This window comes from Bos indicus x Bos taurus, chromosome 21 (genome assembly GCF_003369695.1).
Source record: "Bos indicus x Bos taurus breed Angus x Brahman F1 hybrid chromosome 21, Bos_hybrid_MaternalHap_v2.0, whole genome shotgun sequence".
In the NCBI taxonomy this organism is placed as follows: Eukaryota; Metazoa; Chordata; class Mammalia; order Artiodactyla; family Bovidae; genus Bos; species Bos indicus x Bos taurus.
The window spans coordinates 8871986-8891343 of NC_040096.1; positions in this window are offsets into that span (position 1 = coordinate 8871986).

Consider the following 19358-nt stretch of genomic DNA (forward strand, 5'->3'; position numbering starts at 1 on the left):
CTCACGTGACCACTGGTCTCAGGATGCTGCTGCCATCCACTCCTCTCATTTGGTGATATGAAGCCACTTGTGACAGCTCCACCAGCCACAATCAAATACCACAGAAATTTCAGCATTATTGACACTTTAGATAATTCTTTGCTATGGGGGGGCCAGCCCTGTGTATCATAGGATGTTAGCAGCATCCCTGGCTTCTGCCCATTAGATGTTGGCAGAAGCCAACTCTCCTTATTGTGACAACCACACATGTCTCCAGAAATTGCCTAATGTCCTCCTAGGGAAAAAAAAATCACTTTTGAGTGAGAGAGATTCATGCTGCTGCTGCTGCTGCTGCTAAATCGCTTCTGTCGTGTCTGACTCTATGCGATCCCATAGACGGCAGCCCACCAGGCTTCCCTGCCCCTGGGATTCTCCAGGCAAGAATACTGGAGTGGGTCACCATTTCCTTCTCCAATTTATGAAAGTGAAAAGTGAAAGTGAAGTCGCTCAGTCATGTCCGACTCTTTGCGACCCCATGGACTCCAGCTCACCAGGCTCCTCTGTCCATGGGATTTTCCAGGCAAGAGTACTGGAGTGTGTTGCCATGGCCTTCCCCAGAGAGTGACTCATATGAAAGACCAAATGTTTATATCCATTGTCGAACATTATTTTCTTTTTCTTTGAAGGGTAATAGCCAATGAGTTATACCTAGCTTCTCACAGTAGATGAATTTTTGATGGAAATTGCTACTGAACATAAAAGGAAATAGAAAGTGGGAAATGGTTTAGGAGAACTAGGCCTGCGAGATCCATTTTGTAATGTAGGAAGATCAACCAGGACTGTTGTCATGAAACACAGTTCAGTTCTCCAGCCACCCAGGGCTATTTTGAAGCTAACTGTGCTGTGCCAGGCCACTATTCCTTTCTTTGTGCTAGCTCCTTGGTATGGGCAGTCCACCACTCCTTGACTTCTTTGCAAAATGAAGTGCCTGTGGCTCCAATGTCTTTCCCATGTTTTCTGTGAGAATTTCCTTGGTCCTACTGGTAACACAAAATTTCTCTTTCTGCTTCTGTGTTTGGACTTTTGCTTATTTCAATTTAGTACTGTTCATATTCTACTCAATAGTTTAGTTAATTGGTTAGATACCTGCCTCTCTTAGATGTGGTTTATACTCTTTTCCGCTAGGCTGCCATAACTGTGGCCTGTCATTTGGTCTACAAATAGCTGTGAAAAGAAGAGAAGTGAAAAGCAAAGGAGAAAAGGAAAGATATAAACATCTGAATGCAGAGTTCCAAAGAATAGCAGGAAGAGATAAGAAAGCCTTCTTCAGTGATCAATGCAAAGAAATACAGGAAAACAACAGAATGTGAAAGACTAGGGATCTCTTCAAGAAAATCAGAGATACCAAAGGAACATTTCATACAAAGATGAGCTCGATAAAGGACAGAAATGGTATGGACTTAACAGAAGCAGAAGATATTAAGAAGAGATGGCAAGAATACACAGAAGAACTGTACAAAAAAGATCTTCACAACACAGATAATCACGATGGTGTGATCACTAACCTAGAGCCATACATCCTGGAATGTGAAGTCAAGTGGGCCTTAGAAAACATCACTACGAACAAAGCTAGTGGAGGTGATGGAATTCCAGTTGAGCTATTCCAAATCCTGAAAGATGATGCTGTGAAAGTGCTGTACTCAATATGCCAGCAAATTTGGAAAACTCAGCAGTGGCCACAGGACTGGAAAAGGTCAGTTTTCATTCCAATCCCAAAGAAAGGCAATGCCAAAGAATGATCAAACTACCACACAATTGCACTCATCTCACACGCTAGTAAAGTAATACTCAAACTTCTCCAAGCCAGGCTTTAGCAATACGTGAACCATGAACTTCCTGATGTTCAAGCTGGTTTTAGAAAAGGCAGGGGAACCAGAGATCAAATTGCCAACATCTGCTGGATCATAGAAAAAGCAAGAGAGTTCTAGAAAAACATCTATTTCTGCTTTCTTGACTATGCCAAAGCCTTTGACTGTGTGGATCACAATAAACTGTGAAAAATTCTTCAAGAGATGGGAATACCAGACCACCTGACCTGCCTCTTGAGAAATCTGTATGCAGGTCAGGAAGCAACAGTTAGAACTGGACATGGAACAACAGACTGGTTCCAAATAGGAAAAGGAGTTCATCAAGGCTGTATATTGTCACCCTGTTTATTTAACTTCTATGCAGAGTACATCATGAGAAACGCTGGACTGGAAGAAACACAAGCTGGAATCAAGATTGCCGGGAGAAATATCAATAACCTCAGATATGCAGATGATACCACCCTTATGGCAGAAAGGGAAGAGGAACTCAAAAGCCTCTTGATGAAAGTGAAAGTGGAGAGTGAAAAAGTTGGCTTAAAGCTCAACATTCAGAAAACCAAGATCATGGCATCTGGTCCCACCACTTCATGGGAAATAGATGGGGAAACAGTGGAAACAGTGTCAGACTTGATTTTTCTGGGCTCCAAAATCACTACAGATGGTGACTGCAGCCATGAAATTAAAAGACGCTTACTCCTTGGAAGGAAAGTTATGACCAACCTAGATAGCATATTCAAAACCAGAGACATTACTTTGCCAACAAAGGTTAGTCTAGTCAAGGCTATGGTTTTTCCTGTAGTCATGTATGGATGTGAGAGTTGGACTGTGAAGAAGGCTGAGCACTGAAGAATTGATGCTTTTGAACTGCAGTGTTGGAGAAGACTCTTGAGAGTCCCTTGGACTGCAAGGAGATCCAACCAGTCCATTCTGAAGGAGATCAGCCCTGGGATTTCTTTGGAAGGAATGATGCCAAAGCTGAAACTCCAGTACTTTGGCCACCTCATGCGAAGAGTTGACTCATTGGAAAAGACTCTGATTCTGGGAGGGATTGGGGGCAGGAGGAGAAGGGGACGACAGAGGATGAGATGGCTGGATGGCATCACTGACTCGATGGACATGAGTCTCAGTGAACTCTGGGAGTTGATGATGGACAGGGAGGCCTGGAGTGCTTCGATTCATGGGGTCACAAAGAGTCGGACACGACTGAGTGATTGATCTGATCTGCTCTGATAATAGAAATCTGGCTTCATGTAACTGAAATAGGGAAATTTCCTGCCTTATATTGTGAGTAGGCTCCTAAAGTCATTGGCTCAACAGCTCAACAACAACTAAGTTAAATCTCCAAAGTTCTCTTGTTATTCCCTTCTTGGTTGCAAAATGGCTGCTGTGTAGCCAGCCTTTACTTGTGCGTTCCAGACGTGGGAGTAGGGTTCTGAAGAGACCAGCAGACTTCCCTTATATCTTGTAGATCAGAACTGAGTCACATAGCAATTCTTGACTATAGCAGAGGTGGAGGGATGGAGGTTTATAGTATAAAGTGTCTATATAGTATATAATTTTACAGTCTGTAATAGAAAAGTGCAAAGAAAAGAAAGTTGGAATAGATTTTGAATTACTCATTCTCCATTGATAAACAACATGCTAAGGGCTGGTGGAAGGAATGTAAGGTAGGACTCCACTCAGACCAGAATTCTTCATCCCATGGCTTTTGATACAGGAAGAACAAACACAAACACTTTATCGAAGAAGCTTCCTCAAGTGTGACATGAAGCTATAAATTAGACCTTAATTTGGCCATTGCTTTCAAATAAGTTTATTAAACATTCATGCATCCTTATAATTGTTTGTTGTGATTCTTCATAGCTCAGGGAAGGGATGAGATAAAAGGAATTTGTATGAGATAAAAGGAATCTGCCTTCTCTAGAAGGCATAGGAGTCAGAGGAGAAAAGTGCAGGGCTGATAAAAAGGCACTCGTGAGCCTGGAGGACTTTGAAGCAGAAAGAAAGTCGAAACTGAGGATGTGAGCAGTGATGTCACAGTGGGATTTCGATAAACAGGTCAAATGTTGAAGTGTGATTTTAAAATTAATCTGCCAGATCAAAGTTACACTATTTTTACTTTCTTAGACCACCTGCAAACTCACAAAAAGACACAGCACCTCATAACATTTAATCTACTCTTTGCTTTCAGTCTTCAACGCTTCCCCAAATAGGCTTTTTTATTTCCTATTCTATTTATTAATATTTAATTGGAAGATAATTGCTTTACAATGTTGTGTTAGTTTCCACAGTACAACAATGTACATATACATATACATTCCTCCTTCTTGAGCCCTGGTCCCATCCATCTAGGTCATTAGAGAGTGCCGAGCTGAGCTACCTGTGTTACAGAGCAGCTTCTGCCAGCTTTGTGTTCTACACATGGTAGTGTGACTTTATTTTTCTGGGCTCCAAAATCACTGCAGATGGTGACTCCAGCCATGAAATTAAAAGATGCTTACTCCTTGGAAGGAAAGTTATGACCAACCTAGACAGCATATTAAAAAGTAGAGACATCACTTTGCCAACAAAGGTCCATCTAGTCAAGGCTATGGTTTTTCCAGTGGTCATGTATGGATGTGAGAGTTGAACTATAAAGAAAGCTGCTAGCCAAAGAATTGATGCTTTTGAATTGTGGTGTTGGAGAAGACTCTTGGGAGTCCCTTGGATTGCAAGGAGATCCAACCAGTCCATGCTAAAGGAAGTCAGTCCTGGGTGTTCATTGGAAGGATTGATGCTGAAGCTGAAACTCCAATACTTTGGCCACCTGATGCAAAGAACTGACTCATTTGAAAAGACCTGATGCTTGGAAAGATTGAGGGCAGGAGGAGAAGGGGACGACAGAGGATGAGATGGCTGGATGGCATCACTGACTTGATGGACGTGAGTTTGAGTGAACTCCGGGAGTTGGTGATGGACAGGGAGGCCCGGCGTGCTGCGGTCATGGGGTCATGAAGAGTCAGACGTGACTGAGTGGCTGAACTGAGCTGAGTGTGCATCTGTCAGTGCTGTCCTCTCAATTGATCCCACCCTCTCCTTCTCCACTGTGTCCCAGATAATCATATTGTATGAAGCCTACACACTTGTGTTTTAGGCTGTGTGCTTATATCTTTTTCTTTCCCAAATATGCACATTGAGGTATTTTATCCCACCACTGCAGGATTAAGTAGGATGCATTCATTTGATTTTCTTCTTCAGTGGGTGTGACAATGTGTACAGTATTAGCATTCACTTCTTGGTTGCAAAATGGCTGCTGTGTAGCCAGCCTTTACTTGTGCATTCCAGAGGTCAGAGGTAGGAGTAGGGTTCTAAAGAGACCCTCATCTTTTCATTTTTATAATCCTAAATCAAACTCTTTCTCAGAAGAGGATCATTGTGCTGTTCCATTAAACAACGTAACATGTTCACTCTTTTATTGAAGGAGAACCTCAGTGTCCTGTTTCTTGACTTCACTGACATGAGAGATCATGAGGGAATGTTTTCCTCCACTGAAAGTTCTGGAGACCCACGGTTTTTCCTCTCCCCTGAGATTTGTGCCGCTTCTTCTGGTCTTGGGTGTGATGAATGCCTTGAGACTTGTTGTGGCCTTTATGAAAACTCAGAAAGAAAAATGGAAGTAGAAAGAGAATGTTTTCTTTTTCATATCCAAATTAATAAACTTGTACTTAATTGATTTGTGGAATCTTTTCTCACGAAATAGTAAATTTTAGAAAAGAGATGGGCTTCCCTGCTGACTCAGATGGTAAAAAATCTGCCTGCAATGTGGGAGACCTGGATTCGATCCCAGGGTTAGGAAGATCCCTTGGAGGAGGGAATAGAAAAGAGACAAGATAGTAAGTAACAGGGGATCTTTGCAAAGGTTGGTCATTTGTGGTAACAGTGGTAGGAAGGGCATATATTGCTTACGTTGGCCGCCTCTGGCTTCTCCTCGCCCAGTCACCTGCCACTGGCACCTTTCCCAGGAAATGTGATAGTTCACAGTATTTCCATTAAATGCAGTTTGTCCCTAATCATTCTGGTGGACAATTAATGCCAGGTCGTCCACGCGTTTGGCCAAGCTACAGATTTATGTTTGTACTTTCCTGAGGACTACCTCCTGAAGAAAATGAGTATTGTTGTGTGTGTGTGTGTTTTGGCTGTATTACTCATTTTGAGGTGTCCTGATATTTGCTTGCATGTTGGGCTTTAAGGGATGAACTTATACAGAATTTTATACAGAATTTATACAGAACTTAAACTTATACAGAATTCTTAAGTTTGGAAAGCAAGTTCATGTTCCCCTTATCTTACTCTTGTTATTTAAAAAATTAATTCACATTATTGAAGCAGTTACAACACCCTCAGGAGTACGCACAATAGGAAAAAATCATAAAGAACTCTTTGGGAGCATGAACAAATGTTCAGAAGGCTGTGTGTGGCAGTGCTGTTGGCAAAAGTGAGCATGGGAGGAGAAACTACACGTCCATCAACAAGGAAACATCTTGCAGTGCAGGAGGCCTGGGTTCGATCCCTGGGTCAGGAAGATCCCCTGGAGAAGAGAGTGGCAACCCACTCCAGTATTCTTGCCTGGAGAATCCCATGGACAGGGGCTCACAGAGTCAAACACAACTGAGTGACTAACACTTTCACTTTTCCATAAATGTTGCCATTAGGGAACATATTGATTACTTAGGTATTAACATCTTAAGTTGAACATATTAATGTGTTAAAATTATCATATTAATTAGCTCTTAACAAATCAGGTAGATATTGGTGTCTGATATAGATAATGATAAGGAAACTTTCTAGAACCTATTCTTAATTGCAAAAAGGCACTTGCAGAACAATGCAAGAAGTGTGATAACACTTCTATTGTTAAAAATACCAAACAATTATACATTTCTGTACATATCGGTGTATCTATGTCAAGATACACTAGGACGGCCTGGGAAGATGCCCACTGCCCCCTGGAGAGAGGGAAAAGGATTATAAGAATGTATTCATTTTAAACTATATCATTTTGGATTTGAAAAGAGATATAAAAGAGTTATTTAAAATGAAGGAAGAAAGAGATTGCTAATGCTTCTTTCTCTAACAGAAGTACTATCAGAACTGTTGTGATTCTCTTTCTAATCTGTTTTATTTGTATATATCTTACATAGTGGTGCTAAGAGGGAGCATAACATTTGAAAAAGATAATATTGGTTAAATACTGAAAAGGGTGAAAAATAAAACCAAAGTGTTCTGTAATTCCACTGTCTGCACAGTCCTATGGAATGAGGTAGAAGTTTAGAGCACGCAAGCAGCTCAGAAAATGAGAGCCATCCTCCCTTTGCCCAAGAGCACACTCCATCCATTGCTGTCTTTCCTCCCAATTTCAAAGGACAATTGCTGATAATGTTTGCTTTCAGGAAAAAAATTAAAAAGGAAACACCCACATGTATAAGACAATTACATCGCCAACAATTAGTAAGCATCTATCATGTGACTATTAGATAATGTTCCAAGGGTCTTTGGATGGATTAGCCCATTTAATTTCCACAGTTCTGTGAGTTAGGCTCTATTGCTGTTACCATTTTACTGATGAAGAAATAGAGGCACAGAAAAGTTAAGGAAACTACTGACAATCACACAAAAGGAAGTGATGAAACAGGCATCCAAATGCAGCAAATCTGACCCCTGAATCTCAGTATGAACTATCGAGAGTACACACACTGCCCCAGTACTATACGGTGATGGTTTTAGACCCTTAAAGCCATAAACATATATCACTGTGTATCCATCGAAAGTCAAGGTGTCAAAGTGAATGTCGCTCAGTTGTGTCCTGCTCTTTGCCACCCCATGGACTGCAGCCCACCAAGCTCTTCTGTCCATGGGGATTCTCCAGGCCAGAATACTGGAGCGTAGCCTTTCCCTCCTCCAGGGGATCTTCCCAACTTAGGGGTGGAACCCCGGTCTCCCACATTGCAGGTGTATTCTTTACCAACTGAGCCACCAAGGAAGCCCAAGAATACTGGAGTGGGTAGCCTATCCCTTCTCCAGCGGATCTTCCTGACCCAGGAGTCGAACTGGGGTCTCCTGCATTGCAGGCAGATTCTTCACCATCTGAGCTACCAGGGAAGCCTATAATGAGTCTGTAAATTTTACACCAAGGTCACATTACATCATATCTGCTATTCAGCACCTTGCTTTTCCCCTTTAAAAAGTTACTGTCATATCAGCTCATCCAAAGCAGTTTTATTCTTTTGATATATTGCAGTTTTCAACGAAAGGGGTGCAGCTTTTCACCAATGCTGTGGTCATTTTCTGTTTCTTTCTTTGTTGCCTTTTCTTTTGTATTTTTTCCTGATGTCTTCTCCCTTTTTTGAGGTCAATTTTGTACCTGCATTTTCCTAGAAAACGCTCCATTTCCTTCTCTTCTGTTTTGTATTTGTTTCATTTGCACTCTTACCTTCATCATCATCTTCTGGGTATCTTATTGTTTTTCTTAAGTTCTCCAATTTGGGTGTTTAGGTAATTCATTTTTCTTATTTACTTATGCAGGGTTTTGATACCCTAGATCTAGAAAAACACATTTCCCCTCAGAGATTCTGCTTAAAATATCCATGAGTAAATTAAAAGATAGTTGAAAACTTTCTAGATGGTCAGCCCATTCTCTTCTAATTTACATTTACACTTCTTGCCTTGTACATGACTCTTCTTATTCCTGCCTTGCATTTCCTGTTTCATGATTGTTACATCTTCATATTTTATATTATCAACGTGCATGGTGTTTATCTATTCTACCCATGTTTCCCATAGTATGCTAAGTCACCTAGTCATGCCCTACTCTTTGCGACCCCATGGACTGCAGCCCTCCAGGCTCCTCTGTCCATGAGGATTCTCCAGGCAAGAATACCAGAGTAGGTTGCCATTCCCTTCTCCATTCCCATAGTAATTTGGTTTTAATTGCATATTAAAGTGAATTTAATGTTCATACATAAGATTTTTATCCAGCATTTAAAAACTAAACATGATAATTTTGTTATCATTTCCAATGAAAGCAAGCATAGTATTCTACATACATCATAACTTCCTTGGCCATGTCTTCATCATGGCACATTCAGATTGTTTCCAGTTTTCCTCTCTTGCAAGTTTTACTGCAGTTACTGGTTTTGAGGATGTATCCCCAACTCCATATTTTTCATTATTTTCCCAACAAGGGAGCCCACGGAGTGGGACTGTGAGTGTTGGTCTTTTTGAGGCCGGATTTGCGCCTTGATTTACACCTTAGTCTTGAGCATCCTCTTATGGGAATCGGGTTAGACTGCCCTCCTCTGGCAGCTGCTGTAACTGCACTGCATGTCGGTAGTCCTGACTTAACTTCTTTCTGTCTGATTAATTATAACACTGGCCGCCAGACCTGCGCCAGGTACCCAGTGAGAGACAGTGTTCCTTGTAGTGAAGTGGGTTTCTCTTTATTTCCAGGACCTTCTTTCGATGTTCAGCATATTTCACATACTGCATCTCGGAACCTTTGCCTAAATCGTCCCTGAGAATTGAGACTGACATCACTGCTTGAAGAAAACCATAGAATTTGGACTCTAAGAACAGTTGGGATCATTTTCCTAACAGATATCTGCTGTGGACTTATCTATGTAAATATCTACTCACCACTTTTTTTCTTTCACACAAAACCCTGGAAACATTTCTTTTTATTCCCCAGCATTTTCCTAGAAAATGCTCATAAATCACATGCTGCCTCAGTGCCTGAGAAAAGGATTTTCTTACTTCTTTTCAGTAGTCATGGGTAACTGGGCTGGAGCTGACCCATTGACACAGCCATGAACAAGGCAAGAGAACAGCCTGTTGCTAAGAAATAAGATTTTTCTGTAGCGGTGATAGACACAGTATAGTCCATGAGCTGATTCTCACGTCCCCAGATTTGTTCAAGCTGTGGTCAAAACCTGGCCTCTGTTCATCAGCATTAGATTAAATCTTGGAGACAGAGTTTGGGGTGAAGTAGAAAGAAACAGCCTTGCCAGGCAAAGGGGGCCAGAGCCAGCTAATGCCCTTAAGACTGTGTCCCGCTCTTGAGAAGGTTATGAGGAGTGTTTTAGTGTTCAGGGAGAGGGGTGTGATTGGCACGTGGCCATTCTTCTGACTGGTTGGTGGTGAGGTCATCTAGAGTCAACATCATAGTCCTTCTGGTTGCAGCCCGTCTGGGGTCTATGTGCTTGTGGGCAGCACGCAGTTAGCTGCTTCTACTTGGTGGGGGTTTCAGTGTCTGCAAAACAGCTTAAAAGACATGGTTCAGAATATTATCTATAGTCCTTGAGGAAGAACTAAAGTCCTTGACTTTAATGGTTAAAGTATTATTATTTTGTCTTGCTTGGCTGTTTTCTTTTCTTTCTGCATTTTCTCATTTCTCTGATTAAATGTATTCTTTGGAACCTGGGGAAGGCCTAGGAGGCTAAAGTTTTTCTACAGACCAAAGGCAGGCAGAGGACATGGATGGGGGTCTCTTCTGAGACACCCTCATAAGTTCTTGCTTGGTAAACAAAACCAGGACACTGAGCCCCTCTTGACTCTTCCCCTTCCTGTCCACATCCTGCTGAGTCTATCTGCTGAGCATCACTCAGATGTATCACTTTCTCCCCTCTTACTGCCAGCCCCCCGGCTGCCTGGGTGTCTCACCCAGGCTCCTGCACTAGCCTCCCAACTGGCCTCCTGTTTTCACACTTACCTTTTTAGTTTCTCAGCATAGCAACTGGAGGGATTTTTCTAAGATGAACATTCTTACTTAAAGGCCTTCAACAACCTCTTTCAATGTTGTGATAAATTTCACAACAGTGCGTCCTTACACGTGCTTCTTCTTCTCCTGGAACATTCTCCTCTCCCCTCTCTGTGTGGCTAAGTCCAGCCCATGGTTAGTTAGGTTTTACTTCTCTGGAGAAATATTCCTGTATCTCGCTGGTTCCCTGGACTTATGGCTTCTATAATCTCCTATCTCATGTTTGTTATGTTGCTTTAGATCCAGCTGTTGAGCCTCTAACCTCTGTATAATCAGGGTATGTTGGTCTTGTTTGCTGTATCAGTTAGAAATTGTATTTGACTGCTACAGCAGAGACTCAAACGAATAAGGTAAGATGATATTTTTTCTTACATATCTCAGTCCAGAGAGCAATAACCAGAGCTGGTATGAGGGTTCCAGACACCCACGGGAGAACCAGCAGCAAGAACTGCTCTCATCCCTAGTCCTTGGCTCTGATCACAGGAAACTCTGTGACTGAACAGCTGCTAGAGCTCCAGCCATTACATCCACAATCCAGATGGGAACAGGAAGCAGTAAAGAAAGGCAAAAAGATCTTGCACAGCCATTTGTCTCTCCTTTAAAGAACTTTATTGTAATCCTCACTAGTAATGTGTGCTTCTCTCTCATTATACTTGATTACATGGTTATGTCTAGCTACAAGTAGGTTTGGAGGTAGTCTTTACCCAGGTACAATACCACCTCAATTAAAGCTGGGGTTTTGTTACTGAGAAAGAAGATGGAATGGGTATTTTGGAACAAGCTGCAGCCTCTGTTATTCTCATTAAAGTGTTTCAGAGTCCACTTACTTGGGTACTCAGTAGATGTTTGTGAGAAAGTGAACTTGCCTCACTCCACCCAAAGGCATGGACAGCCTTGGACATAGAGTGTAAATGAGATAAAGATGGTTAGGATAGGAAAAGTTGCGCTGCTGTCAATGGAAGCCGTCTACAAAGACAAGCATGGGCCATCTGTAACTGACATGACCTGATTCCCTGAGCTGGAGTCCAGCACAAAGAAGCAGCCATGTATAGTGGAGAGACGCCTGCATGTGGAGTCAAAGACTGGTGCCCCAGGGCTGCTCCCTAACCAACAAGCTAGAGGGCTTTGCTCTAGTCACTTATCCTCCTGAATCATTCTCTTCCTTTGTAAAACAGGGCCTGTAGCATCAATCCTATTCCTCTGCTGTAGGGTTGGGGGAGGGTGTGAGAAGCCAATATGACAATGCATGGATATGCAGGCCTGATCACCAGTGGGTGAGCACCCCCATGGGCTAGTTGCTTATGGCGGTGCTTCTCATACGCTAATGTGCCTGTGCATCACCAGGATCTGCTAACTCGTAGATCTGGTCAGTAGTTCTGCTGTGAGGTCTTGTGTTCCGCTCTTGGAAGTTCCAGGTCCAGCTCCCCCTGATGGACCTGGCAGGTGTGGGCTGAGCAGGGTGAGGTCTCTGCCCAGCAGTCCATGAGTTCTACTTTTACTTGGAAAGCTGCACACTATCAAACTCCCTCCTCAAGCTCATTCTTGCCCTTGTGGAGCGTGTTCACACAGTCCTCACGGATCTGCAGATGTCCCCTGTGTGTGCATGCAAAGTTACTTCAGTCGTGTCCAACTCTTTGAGACCCCATGGACTCCTCTGTCCATGGGATTCTGCAGGCAAGAACACTGGAGTAGGTTGCCATGCCCTCCTCCAGGGGATCTTCCTGAACCAGGGATGGAAACTGCATCTCTTATGTCTAACCTGCACTGGCAGGCGGGTTCTTTACCACTAATGCCACCTGGGAAGCCCACAGGTGGCCCCTACAGAAGATTTGTTTCTGCGCTTTGGCATTGTGCCCTTGACCTTCTTCATGTCTTCACTTGGACTAATCCAGGTCATCACTGACGGCCAGGTCATTTTTTTAGATTTATGTGGCAAAATTGTCCACTTCAAATAAATGGAAAATTTTAAAAAGTGGGTAAAGCAAATAAAATATATAAAGCCAGGTTTGCCAATAAGCAATAAAAACCTTGGTGAGACTTTGTGTGGAAGGTCCAGCTTTCCGCCACTGCCACTTAATTTTTGCAAGAAGATCAGATGCACTAGAGCCCCAACCTCAGCCTTAGACTCCTATATTCTGAGAGGATTTCTTGGCCAAGGCAGGAAGGGCAGAAGCAGTGGCTTTTGTTTCACTAGTGTCACAAAACTTGCTTGAATTTTAAACTATGCTACATTTTTTTAATTACAAAAACAATATGTACTTATTTAAAAATGAAGCTGGAGGAAAAGAAAAAAAGCAGAAGAAAACAGATCCTTCATGATTTCATTTATGAAAAGCAATCATTTCAAGCATTTTGAGGTCTTGAAATATTTTTTTCCTCTTTAAAATTGTAGACACATAACAATAGACCATGTCATGTGGCTTGGGAAATCTCATTTCTCCCAGTCAGGGACTGAACCCTGGCTATGGCAGTAAAAATGCTAAATCCTAACCATTGGACCACCAAAGAATTCCATAAAATCACATGCCAATATCGCTGATGAACATAGATGCAAAATCCTCAACATAATACTAGCAATCCTAATCCAACAGTGTATTAAAAGGCTCATACACCATGATCGAGTAGGATTTATCCCAAGGATGCAAGGATTTTTCAATATCTGCAAAAAAATATGATGCACCACATCAACAAATCGAAGAATAAAACTGTATGATCATCTCAATAGATGCAAAAAATTTTTTTCGGCAAAACTTAACACCCATTTAAGATAAAAACTCTCAGAAGTGGGATACCTCAGCATAGTATAGACCATATATGACAACCCCACAGCAAACATCTTACTCAATAAGGAAAAGCTGAAAGTATTACCTTTGAGATCAGAAATAAGACAAGGATGTTCATTACTGACACTTTTACTCACCATAAACTTCTATGACAAACCTAGACAGCATATTAAAAAGCTGAGACATTACTTTACCAACAAAGGTCCATATAGTTAAGATATGGGTTTTCCAGTAGTCATATATGGATGTGAAAGTTGGACTATAAAGAAAGCTCATCACTGAAGAAATGATGCTTTTGAACTGTGGTGTTGGAGAAAACTTTTGAGAATCCCTTAGACTGCAAGGAGATCAAAGTTGTCCATCCTAAAGGAGATCAGTCCTGAATATTCATTGGAAGGACTGATGCTAAAGCTGAAGCTCCAATACTTTGACCACCTGATGCGAAGAACTGACTCATTTGAAAAGACCCTGATGCTGGGAGGAATTGGGGGCAGGAGGAGAAGGGGACGACAGAGGATGAGATGGCTGGATGGCATCACCAATGCTATGGACATGAGTTTGAGTAAGCTACAGGAGTTGGTGATGGACAGGGAAGCCTGGTGTGCTGCAGTCCATGGGGTTGCAAAGAGTTGGACATGACTGAGCAACTGAACTGAAAGTTCTATATATTTATTTTTATTTTTTTAATTTATTTTTAATTGGAAGAAAATTGTTTTACGATGTTACACTGATTTCTTTCATACGACAATGTGAGCCAGTCATAATTATATGTATATACCCTCTCCCTTGTTAGCCTCCCTCCCTTAAAATTCTGTATATTTAGACTCTCTTTTTACATAACTAGTGTCTCCCATAAGAGGTATGTGGAGAGGTGACTTGGAGATGATCCAGAAGCAGAGGCATGTAAGTCCTGTGTAGATTTCTGTGGGAGGAGCCTAAACAAGCTTCCAGGGGCCTGGTGGGAGGCTGGTGACCATCCTGAGATCTGGGTGCCAACTGAACTCTTCTCGTCTGTCTTCACCTCTGTTATCAACGTGCACGGGTGGAAGTGGTACCCTCAATTCTTAGCAAAGTAGAATATCTCAGGGGCATTAAACAAATGAGTATTCTTTATTTCATCTTCACGGCAACACCTGAAGGTGGACACTTTTGTTATTCTCGTCTTATAGATGAGGAAACTGAGGCTACAACCTTACTGAGTCACTGAGATGGTTTTTTCTAAAGTCTGCAGTATACATATGTGTGCATACAAATCTGCATGTGTGATAATTATGATGAAACTTGATCCAAGGACTGTGTTTTGGAGGGCATTGGAGGGAGAGGGTCTCCTAACTCAAAGTATGAGAATCAAAAACAGCCTTTCGGAGGAACGGCCAAACAGGAGGGGGCTTCCCGAAGGGGGTCTGATGGAGAGGGCTTAGCTTCCGGGCATCATTGTACCCTCCTTGGTTAGGATGTAAGTTCTGTGTGGGAATGAGAGAACCATCTACATCCTCTCGTTCATCACAGCTGGACACTCAGAGTGGGGGTGCTGACGGGAAGAGCAAGGCAATCTTCCAGAAGCCACATCTGGGGCATTGCTAGCCTCAGCAGTGACTTGTGCAGATGACAAATAGTTTCTCTGGGTATAGCTGGATGGTATGGGGAAAAAGCTCCCTCCCTCTGGGGGGAGGAAAAGGGTCCCACTTTAGCCCCTGCTCTGGGGTCTTTAGTTTGGGCTTGGCCCCCACATACCCCTTGTTAGGTGTCTTGTTCCAAGCACCCACATTACACCACTGCCCTTAAAGTTCTTGGTTACAAACCCCGGGTTCTTGGTGCCTGGTCCCTGAACACAGTGACCGTGTCTCTCCAACGCTTGAATCTCTGACCCTGGGGAGGACTGGCAAGTGGGGATCCAATTGGCATCTCATTGGAGGAGTAATGACCAACACCAGATTCTCCGTAGAGGGCGTTAGGATGGCGGCAAGAAGTAAAGCGCTCTCCGAAGGCCCCAAGTGCCTGAGGGGAGTGGCAAAGAGGCACTGAAGACAAGAAAGGCAAGTCAAGGTACCCACAGAAGCCTGCTTCTGTTCCTTTCAGAGATGCCCAGGGCAGCATTGCTTAACCATGCCCCTTCCTGTATCTGAGGAACAACTTCAGGGAAAACGACTTAATTTGTCCCTCATTATTGATGTGTGTCTAGTAAACCACATATAATTCCAGTGCTCTTCCTAACAGCAATTAGAAGAAACAATAAGGATCATTTCAATGGCTTGACAGTTAAGTTTCTAATGAGTGAAATGCAAATCATGTGATGAGGATTTGGACAATTCATTAGCTAGGAGCATAAGAACTTAAAAGAAAACTATGAAGTCTTTAGCTAAATTATTAAAAAAAAAAAAACGGAACAGGAGGGGCAGAAGCCAGAAATAAGCCATATTCTTCACATTAGAGGAAAACATATACTGAAATTGTAAAGTGGATATAGGCACACACAGGAAAGGCAGGAGTGGAAATAATCTTCCTTTTTCTCTCCTCCGTCTTTTTTTTTTTTAATTGAGGCATAATTTCCTGCAGTGAAACGCACGCATTTTACCAAAATGCATACCATGAATATGTACACACTTATGCGGACCTGTGTAGCCAACACTGGAATCAAGAACTGGAACTTTTCCGTTATTCCAGAAAGTTCTGTCGTGCCCCTTTCAAGGCAGCCGTCACCCCCAGAGGCCCCGCTGGACTGCTTCCTATCACTGTAGATTCGAGCACCTCTTCCAGAACTTCATCAAAATGGGACCACGGAACATTCAGTGTTTGCGTTCAGTACCCGGCTCCTTTCGCTTTCCATGAAGCCATGCTGTCGCCAGTATCAACAGATCATCCCTTTTTATTTCTGAGAGCGACTCTGTGATATGAATATACCACAATTTGTCCATCCATTCTGTTGACAGACACCAGCTTTGGGCTATTATGAATGAATCTTATATTTGAGCACTTTTGCTGCATACACGTTTTTTTTTTGGACACCAACACTTTCCCCACCAAGAGTGGAATTCCTGGGTCACAGCGTGGGTTATGATTCATTTCATTGCCATATGATTTTTTTTTTTTTTTTAGCTAGTTCTTTTGTTTGTTTGTTTTGTTTTGGTTTGGTTTTTACATTCCACCTTATAAATGTTAATTGTTCAACTCAGACTTTACCCACAGGCCAAAGTAACAATTTAGAACAATTTCATATCGTTTTGAGTTCCTCCTACGCAGTTCAAATCCCTTTTTAACTAAGGAAAAACTGACAGAAGCATCAGTCTTGCGTACATCACGTTTTGCTTGTACATCTCTGTTGGGGGTCGAGTGTTAAAAAATAAAAGATGTTGATTTGCTCAGCAAATGCTAACGGGAAGGCAGAGACGCCCTGTGGATGGGGCAAAATCTGCGTCTCGGAGGAGAGGGCCGGTCTTGCCCGACCGCGCCCCTCCCGGCCGCGCCTCCGGCTGCCTGGCTGCGCGGCGCCACCTGGCGTCGGCCGGGCGCCGGGCCGGGCTCGCCCCGCGCCTGTTTTCCCCTGGTAGTGAAAACCGCCCACGTTCCGGGGACGTCGTTTGCCACAGACGGGAGAGCTTTGCTCAGCACCCTTGGCTCTCATTGCGTACGGTTCTGGAAAGCCCACTGAGCCCTTGGGCGCCTTTATTCAGCCCCTTCTCCCCGCCGTGGAGGGAGGACCATGGACAGCACCACCTGCCAGCGAAGCTCAGTGCTTCTCCGCCTCCCCCGCCCAGGCCTTCCGCTGTTCCTCCTCCGTCCTCCCAAAGCCTCTGTTAGGAAGGAGTCTGCTCTGAAAAGTCCTTCAGAGAAGTCAGAAGGGGAGCGGACCCTGGGAATCTCTTGGATTAGGCCTGCCAAACTGTGAGGCGTTTTATAATGATGTTCCAGAAACCTGCGGGGCTGCTGTCATTGTCTCATTTTATAAACAGAGAACGTGGGATGCAGCGGGCTTCCCTGGTGGCTCAGCTGGTAAAGAATCCGCCTGCAATGCAAGAGACCCGGGTTCAATCCCTGGGTTGGGAAGATCCACTGGAGAAGGAAAAGATCCACTGGAGAAGGAAGAGGCTACCCACTCCAGGATTCTTGGGCTTCCCTGGTGGCTCAGACGGTAAAGAATCCACCTGCAATGCGGGAGACCTGGGTTCCGTCCTTGGGTTTGGCAGATCCCCTGGAGGGGGGCGTGGCAACCCACTCCAGTATTCTTGCCTGGAGAATCCCCATGGACAGAGGGGCCTGGCAGGCTAAGCACAGCACAGAGAGGTGAAGTGCTTTTTCCGAGGTCACACAGCAGTGCTGGGAAAGAATCTTATCTCAAACTCATACTTTCCAGTTCAGTGCTCTCCCTCCTTTATTTCTTTTGCCTTCCCCCTTGACCTCTCTTTCCACTCTCCTGGGATGCTCGTAAACTGAAGCCCTCCTGCTTCACATGCTCCATGTTACGTGGTTGAAAGGAACTGTAGCTGACCCTTCAGACGTTGGCCTGGTCCCCTAGCCCCCTCTCCTAAGTATTCTCGAGAGACCTGGCCCAAACGCGGGCATGCGCCGACTTCCACCAATTTCCCTTGCGACCAGGGGCTCATCGTTTGTGAAAAAAAATAAAACGTTCTGAGATTTGAGACTTTGGTACTCGAATTCGATTTTACCAGGAAGTGATGATTGATATGGAACAAATAAGGAAAAGAAAAAAAGAGAAGGAAGGTTTCCTGAAGTTCACTAAATTCCGGTGCCGCAGTAGTGAGGGAGGAGGAGCAAGTCTCGGGGGCGTCCGCATGCTGAGTGAGGTCGCTCACAGAGCCAGGGTAGGTTACCATGTCTTCTCTGCTGCTCCGGGGCCATCTTCCTGCGGAGAGGGGCACACAGGTGTGCATAGAGGGGTACAATACATATCATGATTGGTGCACGCCAAGTCACTTCAGTTGTGTCTGACTCTTTGTGACCCCATGGACTGTACCCCGCCAGACTCCTCTGTCCGTGGGATTCTCCTGGAAAGAATACTGGAGTGGGTTTCCCTTCCCTTCTCTAGGGGATCTTTGGAGAAAGGTGTTAGTTTGGGGTTGGAGGGAAGATAGCATGATACACACAGACAAAAAAGAAATCTGAGGGAAACAGTCACCTGTCCGAGGGACCCTGAGTGTCAACCAGTGTCCTTGACCAATCTGTGTATAGACACCCTATTTTGGGTTCGTTGATGTCCACTCAGAGTCGTGTGTTGGTGTTCCAACCTCCAGGACCTCAGAATGTGACCTTATTTGGGGTAGGGTCCTTAGAAAGGAAACTCAGAGGTGGTGCTTGTGGCAAAGAATCTGCCTGCCAGTGCAAGAGACACTGGAGACATAGGTTTGACCCCTGGGTCAGGAAGATCCCCTGAAGGAGGAAATGGCAATCTACTCCAGTATTCTTGACTGAGAAATCAGTCTACAGGGTCCCAAAGAGTCGGACATGACCGAAACACTGAGCACACACGTACAGGTTAAAATGAGGTCATGAGGGTGGATCTTAACCCAATATAACTGGTGTCATGAAAACAGGGGAGTTGCAGATAGACATGCACACAGGGAGAGGGTCACGCGATGATGAAGGCAGAGGTTGGATGATGTTTCAACAAGGCACGGTGCTAAAGGTGGTCAGCGAGCCATCAGAAGCCAGGACAGAGACCGGCAAAGATTGCCCCTCACAGCCCTTAGGAGAAGCCAACCTGCAGACATCTTGTTCTCAGACTTCCGGCGTCAGAAGTTGTGTGACAGATTCCTACTGCTTAAGCCCCCGGATCTGCACTGCTTTGTTCCCACAACCCCAGGCCATGAACCCATATGCTACTGTGTTCCAGGAGGTGATTTAGACAGGGACTTCATGTGGAGGACTTCATGCTGGTTACTATATTTCTCTGTCCTTGAAGAGCTATTTAATGTGTTTGCT